Source organism: Eptatretus burgeri, chromosome 11, assembly GCF_056783735.1.
Source record: "Eptatretus burgeri isolate ZD-2024b chromosome 11, Ebu_testis_v1, whole genome shotgun sequence".
In the NCBI taxonomy this organism is placed as follows: domain Eukaryota; kingdom Metazoa; phylum Chordata; class Myxini; order Myxiniformes; family Myxinidae; genus Eptatretus; species Eptatretus burgeri.
In genome coordinates, this window is record NC_140971.1 from 37887639 (window position 1) to 37905514 (window position 17876).

Consider the following 17876-nt stretch of genomic DNA (forward strand, 5'->3'; position numbering starts at 1 on the left):
TGCATGGGCTGCACAAACGCAGTCTCCGTGCCAGCTCAAGTGGCACACGCAATGAGCACAACGGATGGATGGATGGATGGATGGATGGATGAATGCAAACACGGTGCACAGGCCGCCACAGCAGGCCCGTGTTGTAACTGCCAACAGGGCAGTTCTTGCAGCTTGCAAACTGTTGCTCTCTGATCCTGGCGCACATGGCAATGAATAAAGGGGGGCAAAGCAAAATTGAACGGGGCTGGTGAACAGGGGCAGTGGGCATGGCATGGCAAAGGCAGCAGGCAAACAAAGCCGGCAGAACAGGGCCACTGCAGGCAAACACAGCCGGCAGACGATCTGGCCGGCACAGGCCTTGAAGTAAACAGCTGCAGACGATCCGGCCTGTACAGGCCTTGCAGCAAAACAACAGCTGCCGATGAAGTGGGCCGGCCTTTGCCTTGCAGTGGAGGTTGGTGGAGGGAGTGCGGTGGTGCTGGCCACTCGGAAGGCGGGCTTGGACCTACCCTACGGTCTCCCTCCCACCTATCGCCTTTGCCTGTCACTGTCAATACCCACTCCCGTAATTTGTCCAAAACCAATTTTGCCCCCATTTATTTTTTGTTTTATTTCCTTCTTTACTTCCCCACTTTAAATCGTCCCCTAACCCCCTTTACTGTCCTTGTTCGGCTAACCTATCCTGTCACCTAGCCTACTCCCAACCCCTACGTTCCCTTCCCGGAGGGGAATAAGGGAGATCTAGCGTCCTGTGCCGAGGCCCAACGAAGCCTCAGGATGGCCTCCCCAGACTTCAGCGATCGATAACACAAAGTGGGTCCAGCAGCCCACAACGAGAGCGAGGAGATGGATGGTGCGGAGGGGTACATCTCCTAATCTACCCTAACCATTAAACTGTTAAACTTCCCCGGGGCTTTCAACAAGTGCCTCTCGCTTAAACTATTGGTTCTAACAACCCAGATTCCCGTCGCCTGTGTTGGTGTCCTCACAATTTCGGGCCTTGCCCCCCAATTTTCTCTCCGTGCCCTCACACGGTCTCATGGCTGGGACGCGTGGCTCCCCTTGGCAGGCACGACCCTCTGCCGAATCTCCCGCTATGGCACCCCCGGGCACTACACTGCCTCCAAGCCTACCAGCTCCCTTAACACCGGGGAGTGCCCCCCATGGCACCTCTCCTGAAACACACACGTGGCAGGCTGGCTTCCCGGGCCCCTTTCCGAGGGTCACCCGTGCCCACAACACTGCGCACGTGGCTACCGGCGCCCCGGCCCCCACACCAAGCGGGCGCACCCGTGCCCACTTCGCTATCCTGGCCCCCCATGGGCCCTTGGCCTACTACGGCCGACTAGCCTGGTGCCCGGAGTACCCAGTCAGCGATACTCACCTTTCGCAGCCATGCTCCCAGCTTGTCAACAGGGCTCCTGCACCCCTCCAAATGGGTTTCGAGCCAACACTCCCACCAACAACAAAACGACCTCCATTTTTCAATTTAACTAACCCCCTAACTCACTCTACACTGACCCCGGGGGCCCTTGGGCGGGAGTCACGCCTCCCCCCAATCACTCATCGCACCATGCATTCCCCATTCACTCCACACACACAGATCCGCTGGCCTCACTCACTCAACAAGTCTCCACACAACTCACCAACTCTTCAACACACTCACCGCTGAACTCTGCCATCCTTCTAACTACCTCCCCTAACTAACTCGTGCTCCCACGTCGTCCCTTAAACTACAGCACGTTCCATTTAACACTAAGTAGCTAAACTACGTCCCCTCTACGCATTCAAAGTCTGTCACCGTCCTCAAATGTCCCAAAAATTACTTTCCAAACCAAAATCTGGCTACAATGCCTCTAACTAATCCATTCCACGGGCCCTATGAGGACTTACCCCTGCCCCATGGAGCCGGTCTAACTAAGCTAACCCTTCCCCCTAACTAGTTTCATCCTGTGCCCAGGGTAAGGGGGTCTTCCACCCCTTGCCCGGGAATCCTGTTCACCCGAAAGCGAGGCTTGCTTTTTCTTTTTTCTTTTTCTTTTTTCCCCTCGCGCAGCACCAGCGCAGCAACTCACAACCTGTGCACCAGCGCGGCAATTCACAGCCGCGCACCTGTGGCGTGACGTCATGGCAGCTGTTCGCGTCCCTCGTCCCTCTTGGACGGTACCATCCGGCAGGGATTCACCCTCCTGGCGGATTCCAACCACATACGCAGCCATGACGTCACCCGGCGCATAAAAAAAAAAACACAAGCCCTACGTCTCGAGGGGTTCCCCACGCGAACACATGTGCTCTGCCTGTTGGAGCGTAACACACACGCCCGCGTGGAGAACCCATCCGGTCCAAATCCGAAATCCTGCCTAAACTTTGTCCGTCCGCGGGATCGGCAAATACACCGCGTGCGTTTCTGGACCGGGACTTCACTCCCGCAAGCGAGCACGTGGGGACCTCGTGCATTGCACAGCACGGACCTCGCGCTCGCTGCTGGGTGAACCCGGCGCTGTCCCCGAAACAGCTGCAGCTGCTACTCAGCTTTTGTCCCTCTGTCGCCGTCGTCGTCTCCATTCGACACACGCACTCCCGCGTGCCACGACACTCACACTGCACTCCATTACACTCACACCGGGAGACGCGGCTGCATGCTCACACATGCCGACCGACATCTCGCTCACACACAGCGACCTTGCACACGCTGTCTCTCTCACACTCGGCCGCTCACTCATGCATGCCATTTCCCTTACACAAACCATACCACTCACACACGCGGGGGCACTCGCCCGCGGTGTCTCACTCACACACCGTGCCTCACTCACACACGTGGGGGCACTCACCGCGGTGTTTCACTCACACACGGCGCGCTGTGTAGCACGCCCTTCGGCACACTTGCCACCACACTACTCACACACGGGGTCGCTTCCACACACGGGGACGCACTCACACCCTGCACCACACACACCGGGACAACCACACTGGGGATTTGTGTCCCCACAAGGGTCTCCGGGGCCTCTATACCCCCCAAGCTTTCCGTGCACCTGTCCACAGCACCCGTCCCCTCGACCTCGCAAAGCACGACCGAACCCACCTGGTCGTGACTTTCCTCAAGGGGGCATACTCCCTCCCCTCGTTCCTGGAGGAGGCAATCCAGCTGCTCGCACCGGGTCTCTAACCAGTCCGCCAGCTCCCCTCATGGTCCTCCACTACCTCTGTGTGTGTGTGCGCGTCTCTAACCCCGTCCAATTCATCCTCTATCTCCCGTGTCTCTATTATTTCCGTCTCTTCCGTTCTCTCCCTTGTCTCAACTATTATTTCCGTCTCTTCCCTTGTTATCTCCCTCGTGCACGTCTCCGTCACCCCAATTAGTTTTTCCCTCTCGGTCACCGCCACTCTTGCTTTCTCCATCACCTTCACACTTCTCGCCCAACACGTCCCCCGAATTACTTTGTCACCCGCCTCCACCGCAGACCTAACAGCCGTTGAACACCCTCCCAGCTCGTTCGTCCCCACACGTGGAGTCGCCATTTTAAGCTCCCTGGTCACTGCCTTCATGCCCGCCTGCAGGCTTCGGCCCATGTTCTGCGTCTCACCCCGCAGTTCTTTCATTTCTTCCTTCAAATTCGCCTTCATTTCGTTTGTGTTTGTATCCATCTTTTCGTTCATGCCTTTTATTTTGTTCATGTTTGTATCCATTTTCGTTTTCACTTCCTTCATTTGCTTGTTCATGCCTTTTATTTCGTTTTTCATCTGTCGTGCAGCTGTTTGTATTTCTGTCAACATGGCGAATAGCTGGGCCATGTCGGATGCGCTTGGGTGAGCCGTTTCGGCAGGGATCGGGGAAGGGTTTTGGTGGAGAGGGGGAGGGGAGGTGTCATACACCGCGGCTGCCGTCACACCTATTTCGGCCTCTGGGTTCAGTTGGGTGAGTTCGTCCTGTCCAACCAACATTTCCTGCGCGGGGATTTCATCCTGTGCCATGGATTCTACACATTCTAAATCCATTTCTAATACCCCCGGCTCCCGCTCGCCTTGAGACGCCATCTTATTTCTCGTAAAGGGTTGATTTAAATCGCTCGTAATTTGGAGGAAATCGGGGGTCGCTCCTCTCACCCCTGGACCGATTCCCGTGAATTTAGCTGGAGAGAGGAGAGCCCGTTTTCCCGCTCTCCGACACCAGTGCCACGAGGAGGGGGATGAGTTTGTGTCCCACTCCTGACACCAGTGTTGCGAATTCGCGCCCACCGGCGTGCGAGCGGCCACGTAACTCGAATCGCGGAACGTCGCCCACCGGACGGACAATTCCGTCGTGACCCTCTCGGACTAACGCCGGGAACTAGTCATGGGTGGGCCTTTCGGCCTCACCACGATCGTGCCAATCGGCCCCCCGCGTGGGATAGGGTTGTTCGCCAAATTCGACCTACCCAAGTACCCACATGGAGGGTAGACCGGGCGATCGCACCTCGCCGCAGCTCGACTTCGGACACGGGCCACTTTAAGCGACCCGTTCCGTACTATCGGGATTACCGAGCTGTGTTATCGTCAACCTCGACGGTTCCGATTAATTATTGGGCGTATTTAGCCCACGACCAACCCTTTACGTGAAGTAAGATGGAGATTCAATTAAAGAAAAGACGAAGCGAAACGCGAAAAACAGTTCAACATAATTCACATTTTTTCCGCGGAAAACGGAAAGCACACATATACAATTACAACAATTATGCACCAAAAGCAAATGTAAAAGAAACACAACAATTATGCACCAAAAGCAAATGTAAAAGAAACACAACAATTATGCACCAAAAGCAATTGTAAAATAAACACAACAATTATGCACCAAAAGCAATTGTAAAAGAAACACAACAATTATGCACCAAAAGCAATTGCAACAAAAGAAACACAATGCAGATCGACTACCGACTACGCGAGCACACGGCAATACTTACACAGTTTTACTTTACAGACGGCGCCGACAACACATATACTCAAAAGCAAAAGAAAAAGGGCCACCCTCAACGACAAGGGGGCAGACGGGCCTGGGGCCGAGACTGCGTGGAGCCTACCCGTCTTGTGATGAGCCGCAAAATGGCGGCGGTGCCCCGACTCCGCGCTCCTCCGCGGGTTTCTTTGGCACTGCTTGGAATGGGGTGGGAACGGGGCCCCCTTTTCGCACTATCTCAGCGCGGGGGGGGGAAACAGGGTTGGGGTTGTTGATGCTCTGGGGAAAGAGGAAAGCTGGCTTGCTTGGGTCCCACGACGAGCGACTCCACTGCACCCTCGACCGCGTTCCCGGCTTCCTCTCTCTGCAGCTCCCCGACAGACTCCGAACCCCGACAGACCGACTCTCCTCCAGACCCGTCTTGACTGCTGCTGCCACACTTCCCCGCCGCCACACCTCTCCAACTCGAGCCCGAAACAGAAACTCACTGAATTCGCCCCGTGCTCGGCGCTTTATCGTGCGGCAGGAGAACCCATATGCAGATTTCCGGATCAGGATGGGCTTGGGGGCGGAGCCACGCTCGCCCATTGGACGGAGGAAAAGTGGGCGTGAATCATTCCTGATCCTCGAATTTGCATATACCGATTCTACTCCGACACGCCTGGAGGCGGGGCCAAATCGCCCCGCGCTTAATGATTGGACGGATCAGAAGTGGGCATGTATCATTCCTGATCCGACTTCCCCTCGGAAAGGCCGCTTTTTGCACCCGAGGCTTGGCGCGCGTCCCGCACGAGGCCAGGACAGCCTGACGCTCGGCGTTCACAAGCGGTGCGGGAATGGCCGCAGAAGGAGAGGCGAAGGTGGTGGAGGGTTTATTGTGGCGGTGATGGCCATGGCGACGCTTGGAATGGCGGTGATGCGATGGTTGCGAGAGCGAGTTGTGAAGGTAAAGGCCGTGGCTGTTGGCGTTGTTATTGTTGTGAAGCGGCGTTGCAGTTGGTGGTTGTTGTGTGAAGGCGGTTGAGACGTGGTTGGTTCAAAATAAAGATAGAACAGAAAAACGGCTGTCTTAAAGGGTCGCAGCCTGAATGAATCACATTTATTCCCTCTAAACAACGGGTTTGGGTTAATTACATATGTACTTACAGAGATATCTCACCTATGGGACCTGAATGGTGGTTTGCGAATTTCCTCAACCACAATAATATATATATATATATATATATATATATATATATATATATATATATATATATATATATATATATATATATATATATATATATATATATATATATATATATATATATGTATATATTGTTGTAGATTTCCGGCCCGTCGGCGTGCCAACGACCGCGTCTAACCAATAGCAGTCGCTTCGCCCACTGAACAGACAATCCAAGTCGCGGCTTTCCGGATCAATGCCGGAAACCAACCACGGGTGTGTTTGTAACCACACCACAACCTTGTCCGCACTCTACCCGCGCTACAGGGTCTGATCGCCAAATCTTTGATTTATCTAATTATTCGCGCGGGTAGGTTACCAAGAGATTGTACCTCAACGGGACCGCATGGAAACAAGCCGCTTAAGCAGCTCGCTTCCTTTTGGGATAACCGAGCGGGGTATTATTGGTAACCGAGCATTGGACCAGATCACTTTACCGGCTATTTAAAAAAACCACCTATATTCCGAGTGCAAGATGGCAGCTCAATTAAGGGAAGAGGATGCAACGAACAAGTTTACATTCACACAAGGACATTTATTATAATAAAGCACTCTGCAATTAAACAAGGCAAAACACGTATGCAATTATACAAGCAACAAAAGCACGACAAAAGAACTACAACCGTCTATACAAAATGCAATGCAAACATTTACAGCACACAAAGCACTTAACAATTTCCTACTTATTAAACAGGCCCACGGACACACGTACGCACACACACACCCAAGAAATGGTGGCAGAGGCCTTTAACGGGCTCCAGCTCGGAGGACAGGTGAGCTGAAACCCAGAACCTATCTCGAACCTCTCCACCTCGTGTGGTCTTCAAGTTGTTCAGACCCAGGCTCCAGCGAGAGCGAGCTGGATCCACTCGCCGTGAGCTGCGATCCTTCCCGAGCTCCCGCGAATCCTCCCGAGCTTCTCAACACGTGCTGGTGAGACGAGGCGCCGATCCTTCCCGTCGATGCATCGCTTCCCCGAGGAACCACCTCCAAGAAGAGATCGATGAGTCGCACCAAGCCGGGAACCAAAATGGAGAACAAAGAGCTCTACGAACCAAGAAGAAGAAGCCACCACTCGCAGCTCGAGCCGAGCGACCAGCTCAACTCTCTTCCAAACAAAGCAGCTCGAAGCAAAAAGCTCTCCCGAGCCAAATGGAAGCCGAAGGCCCACTTAACCACCAAAGCAAAAAGCCTCCTCCTGAGCCAGGCCGCAGCCGAAGCTCACTGAGCCAGCCGAAGCAAAAAGCTTCCGAAGGCCTCAACCCTAACGCAAGCCAAGCAGGACCCGATGGTCTGCTGAACGACTCCCCTCAACTCCCTTCTCCAACTCCACGCACGAACAAAGAAAATATCTCCTCTTGTCCTTCTCCCGCCCTTCCCCCGCCCTTCCCCCGCTCCCGGCGTGACTCATCACTCATGCCCTCTTGCTCCATCCCCCGCTCAACCACGGGTGGGAGGGAGTTGTTGACATCATGAGTCATGGGACGGCAGGGTTCTTCTTCCTCTTCGCTGAAGAGGGGGGAGGGACGTCTCCATTGTTTCGTTCCCTAACTATTAAATCGATCCGCAGCGCATCTAATCGATTTCTGAACATTTAAACAATGGAAGGTGAGCTATCTAGGGAACAAGCACTTATCGACATAGCTGACTAAAGGAACCTCAATGTTGTGTGCAATAGAATTCCCAAATTTGTAACACTACCCCTCCCCTTTTTACAGACTCCACGAGTTGTCAAATTTTCGTGTGACCAGCATGTGTAAGTTTTCCCCTCGTACGTTCTACCTTCGGATCCCTGAGTGCGACATTTCTTTATACGTGTCCGAAAAATAAATAACCTAATGCGCTGCGTAACTAACTAAACAAACTCTCACAGACTCATTCGGACAACTTAACTAAAATTGCCGGCACTAAAACAAACATGCAGGTGAGGTTCCACGTATTTACAATTTTCACTCAACTTATCCATTACTTAACCATGGCCCAGGACTTGTGATCTGTGAAAGGGGAGAAGGTAAAAGTCGTTTCAAAGTTCATTGATGCAGGGGAATGGATTGAGATGGTCGCAAAACACAAATGAGCATGATGGATGCACGGGCTGCCTGCAGGGCAGTCCTTGCAAAACTGGATGTTCCTGGCGCACATGGTGATGGATGGACACAGGGGCAAACGCAAACAAGGGCTAGCAGGCATGGGGTCATGGCAGAGGCAGGCAAACTTGGCATGGCAAGGCAAGCCCGTGCAGAACAGGTGGCTGCAACACAACAGGCCGGCAGGTGAAGCTGGCCGGCCTCTGGTGTGGTTCCATCAGGTCTGGAGGGAGTGCGGTGGTGCCGGCCGCTCTGAAGGCAGGCTCGGACCTAGCCTACTGTCTCCCCCCACTCTATCGCCTTTGCCTGTCTCTGTCCATACCCACTCCCTTAATTTGCCACAAAACACAACAAAATTTAACCCCTCTCTATTTTTATTATTTTTATTTAATCGGCCCCCTAACCCCCTTTATCGTCATTGTCCGGCTAGCCTATCATGTCCACCTAGCCTACTCCCAACCCCTATGTTCCCTCTCTGGAGGGGAATAGGGAGAGACTAGCGTCCTGTCTCGAGGCCCAACAAAGCCTCAGAATGGCCTCCTCAGAGTTCAGCAATCTACCTAGGTGAGTCCAGTGGCCTACAACGAGCGAAGGGATGGATGGTGCAAAGGGGTACATCTCCTAAGACTCCAAGACCCTAACAGCCTTGCCCTCAAATTTTCATTCGTGCCCTCGCACAATTTCCTGGCTGGGCAGCGTGGCTCAACTGGCAGGAACTCCCCTCTGCCAAACCCTAACCATGGCACCCCCAGGCCCGCAGGCTGCCTCCGAGCCTAGCTGCTCCCGACAACGCGGAGGGTTGCCCTCTCTGGCATTGCCCCCCCCTCCGATGTCCACGTGGCATGTTGATGCACCGGGTCCCTTTCCGAGGGTCGCCCGTGCCCACTACACTGCCCCCGTGGCATTCTGGCGCTACGGGTCCCGTTTCCGACGGGTCATCCGTGCCCACTACACTATCCTGGCCCCTCTTGGGCCCTTGGCCTACTCTGGCCGACTAGTCCGGTGCCCGGGGTGCCCACTAAACAAATACTCAACTTTCCACAGCCACGCCCCCAGCCGGTCCATGAACTCCTGCACCCCTCCAAACGGGTTTCGTGCCTTCTCTCGATGCCAACAACAAAACGACCTCCTTTTAGTAAATTTACCTACCCACTAACTAACATTAAACTGACCCCGGGGTCACTTGGGTGGGAATCACTCCTCCCCATATATATATATATATATATATATATATATATATATATATATATATATATATATATATATATATATATATATATATATATATATATATATATATATATATATATATATATATATATATATACATATATATATATATATTTTTTTTTTAGCCCCTCCCATAGGGACGTTGCACTTCTTAATTCATTGGTTCCTGCTGCAAAATTTGCACTGTACATATCTTTGAAAGCAAAGATTGATAATGACTATGGTTATTACATCTGTATTTTCATCGGGATGATTTCAGCATTACTTTTGTTTGAAGTTAATTTTTAGATTATCAATACGAATGTTGGATTGTTTTCAGAAAAAATGCCACACAGTTTTGGAATTTTGTTTTGTGAATGGAATAATTTTTTAAATCACTTGACAACAATTGTGATGTTTATTTACTTTCTTCCTATAATTTTATTTTGTTTTATGCTGCCTTGTGCAGGATATACGTACTGTGTATTTTATGGATTGAATTATTTTATTTTTAGATCCTCGTGGAGGATCTCGAAGTCTTACTCACGGTGTTGTTCTTCTGTTTCTTCTTGTGGACTTTTTTGTTTCACAGCCTACAGTTTTCATCGAAACTTCCTGAAACTTGGCATGTTTATGTAAAAAGACCCTGTGCAGACAGTAACCTTCTCCGATTGTGAAAATTCATCCTCGAAAAAAAGTTAGGAGGTAATAATGTCTCCGCTAATGGAAATCGCCCAAAAATTATCACTGAAACTAGAAAAGCTTTTTGAATTCTGTTTGCGGGAATGGAACGGGGCATTAGCAGAGATAATTTAACGCACAAATAATGTATCATTATGACCTCATATCCGTTTTTATGACGTCATTCCTATTTTTTCACATTTTTTGTTTCACAGTCCACTGTTTTCATCGGATCTTCGTGAAAAGTGGCATGTATATGCATAAAGTCCATGCGCAGGCAATAACCCTCTCCGATTTAGAAAATTCTTCCTAGAAAAAAAAGTTATGACCTCATAATATCACCACTGATGTAAATCGCCTATACCATTATCTCCGAAACTAGGGAAGCTTTTTGAATTCTGTTTACGCGAATCAAACGGGGCATTTGCACAGATGAATCGACGCAAATATGATACATCACAATGACGTCATATTCGTTTTATGACGTCATCACTATTTTCTGAAATTTTTTTGTTTCACAACCAAGAGTTTTCATCAGAACATCTTGAAACTTGACATGTTCATTCGTCCTGGTGGAGGTGTTGCTCTCTTCATCAAAGACTCTATTCCTCACTCTCCATGCACTGCTCTCACTCCCCCACACCCCCAGGAATACCTCTGACTTCGGCTTCCCCTCCACTCCCACCTCATGTTTATATGTGTACTGTACCGTCCACCGAACAGTGATGACTCCATCTACACCTCACTATCCGAAAACATGGACCATCTTCTATCTTCTCATCCAAACTCTCTCTTCCTCTTATGTGGTGACTTCAATTGTCATCACGCCAGTTGGCTAGGTGTGGGTACCTCTCTCACCTGCCATGGCACCTTAGCAAAAGCTTTCTGCGACTCATTGGGACTGACTCAATCGGTCAACTTCCCGACCCGGATCTCAACCAATGGTACTCCATCTCTTCTGGATCTGATTTTGACAAATTTCCCTGACAATATCTGCTGCTCTTCCTTCGCTCCAATTGGTTCTTCTGACCACGTCCTTGTTAAAGTGGACATCTCTCTGGCTGTTATCAGAGAACCACCTCACCGCCGTAGAGTCTGGCATTTCACTCAAGCCGACTGGCAGGGTCTCCGAGCAGCCATCAAACTTACAGACTGGTCTCCTATCACTACTTTCTCAAACATCAACTCATCCTGGGAATTCTTTCAAAGAAACTTGCTCTCCCTCATGCACAGATTTATCCCCTCTCGTGTTCAGTTGTCTTACCCTTCCTCCTGCCCTTGGTTTACTGAAGCTTGTGGCGAGGCAGTTATCCTGAAACAACTTGCCTTTGCTTCATGGAAAGCAAACCCAACTGAGAGCAATCTCAGTTCTTTCCACAAAGCTCGGAACAAGTGTGTATCTACCCTCAGGAGAGCCAGAAAACAACATCTTTTTCATCTGAAGTCTGAACTCTCAAACCTCTCTCCCTCCTCAAAATCCTGGTGGCGTTTAATCAAATCTGTTTCTGGTGTATGTTCCCCCTCCATCCCCTCCCTTACCTCAAATGGCCGCACTGCTGATTCCACACGTGATAAAGCTGAATGTCTAAACTCGGTGTTTGCAGCTAAATCTTGTGTCCTAAACCCATCACTATCTCTACCCACTTTACCCAGTCGCACCCAACTGTCCCTTGACTCTGTATCCTTTTCTCCTGACAAGGTGGAGAGCTTGCTTTCAAACCTCGAGTCAGATTCTGCAACCGGTCCAGACAGCATCAGCCCACGTGTCCTCAAAGCCTGCTCTTCTGCTCTTGCTCACCCTCTCTCTGTTCTATTCACCCTCTCATTTGCCCAAGGTCATCTGCCATCTGCTTGGAAATCTGCTAACATCACTGCCCTGCATAAAAAAGGTGCAAAAACAGATCCCTGTAACTACAGACCAATCAGCCTTCTCCCAATCATCAGCAAGGTTATGGAATCCATCATCGCTTCAGACAAGAAATCCTTCCTCTTCTCCAAGGGCTTGATTTCCAATCATCAATTTGGTTTCAGACAAGGTCACTCTACCCTGGATATGCTGCTTCTGCTCTCCCATCAATGGATGGAGGTCCTCAATGCCAGACAGGAAATCCGAGCCGTATCCCTGGACATATCACGTGCTTTTGACACAGTCTGGCACCCTGCACTACTCACCAAACTCTCTTCCCATGGTATTCAAGGCCATCTCCACTCATGGCTCGCAGACTTCCTCTCCGGTCGCAGTCAACGTGTGGCCCTAAATGGAGTTCTTTCATCCCCTCTTCCTGTGCAGGCTGGAGTTCCTCAAGGTAGCATTCTGGGCCCTGTTCTTTTTCTGGTTTTCATCAATGATCGCTTGGACTCTCTGGAAAATCCTCTATTTCTCTTTGCCGACGACTCCACCCTCTGCCGTACCATCTGTCATCCCTCAGACCGGCAAGCAGCAGCTTCTTCGCTCACTGCAGATCTGGATAAAATCACAAACTGGTCCAACACGTGGAACATGTCTTTGAATCCAGACAAATCTCACACTCTCACTATCTCTCTTCGAAAGGACCATTTAGAAAAACCCCCCATCCACTTTCTCAACAATCCTCTGGAAGAATTCTTTTCTTTCAAGCTTCTGGGTATCACTATCTGCCATGACCTTTCCTGGGAAAGTCTCATTTCCCACCTCGCCTCAAAAGCCAGTCGCCGACTGGAAATCCTCTGTCGTGCAAAGTCCTTCCTCGGCCCTCTTGAGCTCCTGACCACTTACAAAGCTTTTGTCCGTAGCCTGATGGAGTACTGCTCTCCCCTCTGGGCTGGTGCTCCTGCCTCCCACCTTTCTCGGCTTCACGCTGTCGAAACCAGGGCATTTAAGATCATCGGCATCTCCCGCAATAAAGCTGAGTCTTTGGGCCTCTCACTCAATCACCGCAGGTTGGTCGGTGGTCTTTCTGTCTTCTACGGACTCCTCTCCAGCCTTGCCCCCCCTGCTCTCTCTGCGATTTGTCCCCACCACATTTCCACAGGGCGCTCAAGGTCCGCCAACAACCCCCTTCTGGTAAAACTACCAAAATCACGAATCACTGCTCATCTTCACTCTTTCATTCCTCTTTTTTCCCGTCTTTGGAATAAACTTCCTCACTCTATTCTTTCCCATTCTTCCCTCTAGGCTTTCAAAACAGCTGTTCACCACCACCTCTTATCTTCCCCCATCCAAATCCTCGATCTTTTCTACCCCCGATAATCCACCCAAGCCCACTTCCTTCAATTCCCCTGCTTTCCTTCCTGAAAGTCCCTGTAATGTCCATTTTGTATACCCCATGTACCACACCCCATCCCTCTCCCTTCCACAGTTCACCTAATGTGTCTGTTCCCCACTGTCGTGTCCCTTCCACTCCCGCCCCTCTTGTCTCATGCCTCCTTGCTGTGAGTTGTGTGTTAGCTCTAATACGAGCCTCGACCAAGGTATACAAAAAAAAAAAAAAAAGCTCACATGCAGACAGCAACCATCTCAGATTGAGGAAATTCTTCCAAAAAAAAAGTTATGACGTCATAATATCACAATGGAAATCGCATGAACAATTATTTCCGAAACAACGCAAGCTTTTTGAATACTTCAGATGGAATCGAATTAGGGCATTAGAGATAATTTACCGCACACCTGATACATAACTGATAACTATAACGTCATCACTAAGAAGACGAGGATCTTGGCTCATTTGAGCTTGCTCTGGAAATAAACAGATTTCAAATGTATATATATATATATATATATATATATATATATATATATATATATATATATATATATATATATATATATATCCATCACTCTCTCCCTCTCCCTCTGAGCTCTCCCCCTCTCTCCCATCTTTTTTACTTCTCTGCCTGCTTTGCAGTCTCTCTCTCCCCAGGCTCCGAGTTGCTGTTTAGTATTCCCACGACTCTCCACTGCTCTTACTCTGTCGCCTTTCGCTCTCATTCGTTCTCTCCCTTCTCCTCCTCCCTTCCCCCACCCTTCCCCCACCCTTCCTCTTCTCCATCTCCCCGTATCACCATCATTCAGATTTCATGGAAACTATTTGACAAATTGCTTTCCCGCCTGTAATGTAATTATGCTTTAATCTAAATTGAACTGCTTCTTTGACCCCAAGAATCATTGACATCACTAGTGAAGCAGTATAGCAGCTTCTCCAATGCAGAAGCCTTTTTGTATCAAACAGCATTCCTTTACAACACTGCTACTCTCCCCACCCCCAACTGACTCACCACCCCCACCTACCCTCTCTCCTCTGTATTTCTCACTCTTCTCTTCCCTCTTCCCAATTAAAGAAAGTTGTATTTCAACTGGCAAGCCAAATTATCTCTTTCCATCATAAATCTTTATCTCCTACAGTCTGCCTATACAGTGACCGTTACAGAATTCAGTTTGTGATCATAAGGTTGCTGCCTTGAATTCTGATGCTATCTTTCCTCTAGTGTTATGGCTGCCTCGTAAATGGCAAATCCATGTGAAGCAGCTGGAGATTCATTATCGGTGTTATTGCAGGACCTGGCATATCAAATATATAAAATATGAGGATGATTGCATTCCCTCAATGAATCAAATCTATTCAACCTGATTCTTGATAAAGACCTACATCGTGGACTGATATCCACCAAATTATCATCAAAATAACAATTTATTGTTTGCAGTGGGCCATCTGCAAATAATCAGGTAATCTGTCTGCAAATAATCAGTGAGGTTTCTAAAATTGTAGATTTGGGGTTTTGTCACCTACCTGCAACGAATCGGAAAATTAATTGAATTTCGATCTCATTAAGACTAGAACCGATGGGAATTTTGATAATAAAGTATCCATTGATTGAAGCAAGTTTGTTGTCTGACACAACTATTCATCGTCAAGTGAAAGAGATTGTTGAGTGTTATAGATTTGTAATATATCTGTCAATATATTAGTGATATATCTCCATGAAAATGATTTTAACTACTCATTCAAATTTAAAATAGCAACAAAGAGAAACAATCCTTTCATACTCTAATTTGAGAAGTGTGTGTTTGTGAGTGTGGCTGTTTGTTTGTTTGACTAACATGCATACCTAAACTGCTGGACAGACCGAGTTGAAAACTGGTGGTTGTATTCAGGGTATGCACAGGAAGGTTTTTGATGGTAAAAAACAAATTAATAGTCGCGGGAGTTCAGGGTGGGGAGAGCACCCCAATTCTCATTGTGTAACTTTGTATGGCATGGCGCTGCTCCCGGTGAGAGCAGGTGTTACAAGTCATACTAAAAGATGTCAATTCTGGGGAAATGAAACCATCTGTAAGGTCAGGTTCTTCACGAGTAATAATACCAGCAGTGGTTATGCTATTATTATGTTGTTGTTAAGCATGTTTCTCATGGCTGATTTTCAAATCCATGAACAACAGTGCAGGCTTAGGCATCCTTAATTATGCAATCAGCAGACCAAATCAATAAAATCAAATACTGGTCATATCTGCCTTTGCCTAAGCGCAGGAGCACCTAATGGTGCCTTGTTAAGTCTGTCTCTGGTGTATGCTCCCCTCCATCCCTTCCCTCACTTCAAATGGCACCACAGCCAACTCCACTCGTGAGAAGGCCGAATGCTTCATTTCTGTATTTGTTCATTTCCTCACTTCATTTCTTCATTTCCAAATCCTGTGTCCCCAAACCCCTCACTCTTTGCACCCACCCTTCCCAAGTTCCCAGTCATACTCAGCTGCTCCTGGACTCACCTGTGAAGGTGGAGAAGTTTCTGTCAACCCTAAACTCTGACTCTGCTGCTGCACTGGACGGTATATGCTCACGTATCCTGACAGGAAATCAGCTGACGGCAAAGACCTGCTCTGCTGCTCTTGCACATCCTATCTCTGCCCATTTCACCATATCATTTGCCTTAAGTCATCTTCCATCTGCTTGGAAATCAGCCATCATCACTGAATTGCATAAAAAGGTTTAAAAATGGATCCCTTTAATTACAGACCTATCAGCTTACTTCCAAACATAAGTAAGGTCATGGAATCCATAATTGTAATTGATATGAAATCCTTCCTTTTCTCCAACAGCCTCATCTCAGATCACCAATTTGGTATCAGACCAGGTCACTCCACCATGGTCATGCTGTCTCTACTCACCCAACAATGGATGGAGAACCTCAATGACAAACATGAGATCAGGGCCAGTATCTCCAGACATATCTCAAGCTTTCGATAGTCTCGCATTTTTCCCTGCTCTCCAAACTGTCTCCCTATGGAATCCAAGGACAACTCCACAATGGCTTACTGACTTCCTCTACTCTCGTAAGCAATGTGTGGCTCTTAAGGGAATCCTTTCTTCTCCTCTCCCTGCCAAGGCTGGAGTGCCCCAAGGCAGTGTTCTTGTGCCCATCCTATTCTCAGTCCCAAATCCTCTTTATCTATTTGCTGATGACTCCATCCTCTGCAGTGACATTCATCTTCCTTCAGACAGACAGACAGGCAGCAGCCTCTTCCCGATCTTCAGATACTGACAAAATCACAAGTTCGTAAGATGCTTGCAATATGTCTTTCAATCCTGAAAAAGCTCACAACCCCTCTATAAGTCTCTCTCTCTCTCTCTCTCTCTCTCTCTCTCTCTCTCTCTCTCTCTCTCTCTCTCTCTCTCTCTCTCTCTCTCTCTCTCTCTCTCTCTCTCTCTCTCTCTCTCTCTCTCTCTCTCTCTCTCTCTCTCTCTCTCTCTCTCTCTCTCTCTCTCTCTCTCTCTCTCTCTCTCTCTCTCTCTCTCTCTCTCAAGCTCTCTCTCTCTCTCTCTCTCTCAAGCTCTCTCTCAAGCTCTCTCTCTCAAGCTCTCTCTCACTCTCTCTCGCTCTCTCTCTCTCTCGCTCTCTCTCTCTCTCTCTCTGTCTCTGTCTCTGTCTCTGTCTCTGTCTCTGTCTCTGTCACTGACTCTGTCTCTGTCTCTGTCTCTGTCTCTGTCTCTCTCTCTCTCTCTCTCTCTCTCTCTCTCTCTCTCTCTCTCTCTCTCTCTCTCTCTCTCTCTCTCTCTCTCTCTCTCTCTCTCTCGCTCTGGACCATATCTACTTTTTAACATATCTACTAATTGTCCTTTCCTGCCCCCATTCTTCCGCACATCCATTGTTTCTTCAAGTCTCCCCCTATCTTGGTCTTTGACTCTCCCCCCCCCCTCTGTTGTTCCCCCACCACTCCACCTGCTGTTCCTTTTGTCCTCTTGCGACCTGATCCATTCAGTGCACTTGCTCTTCCACGAGCCTCGACTATGCAAACAAAATCTGTACATGGGCAAGGTCTGTAAATGGGCCCAAAGCCCACTTCCCCACATGGCCACCCCACATTACTAGCAATAATCCATTAGTGGCTATCATCATTATATATGCACTCTTTCTCTGAACACCACCTTTCAACAGTCTCGGTGATCATCCATTTTTGTTCAGTAATGATGTTCAATCATAATACAAAATTAATCGATAATGTTATGTATAACAAACATGGTGTTACATATTTCTTTTTTCTGTCACTTATCTACTGAACTTGCGAAGAAAATTTTGTTTTGCATTTTTGCTGAAAAACCTCCAGTCATTGTGATGTCATCACTCTGCAATGCATCATCTGTATCGTGAGAACAACATTACAGAGCAAGAAAAAAGTTGTTTACTAAAGGTGAAGGTATGTGGCATATAGTGCACAGTATTGATTTGGTAATGTCTGAGAAATGCTATTAAACTTTGTATTAAGTGAAACATTCATTAT

The 17876-nt window shown here is 48.6% G+C and overlaps 1 pseudogene; it reads left to right on the forward strand.

The window, feature by feature from the left end:
* The window catches only part of LOC147016892 (uncharacterized), a 58922-nt pseudogene that overhangs the window by 30799 nt on the left and 10247 nt on the right, over nucleotides 1-17876 (forward strand).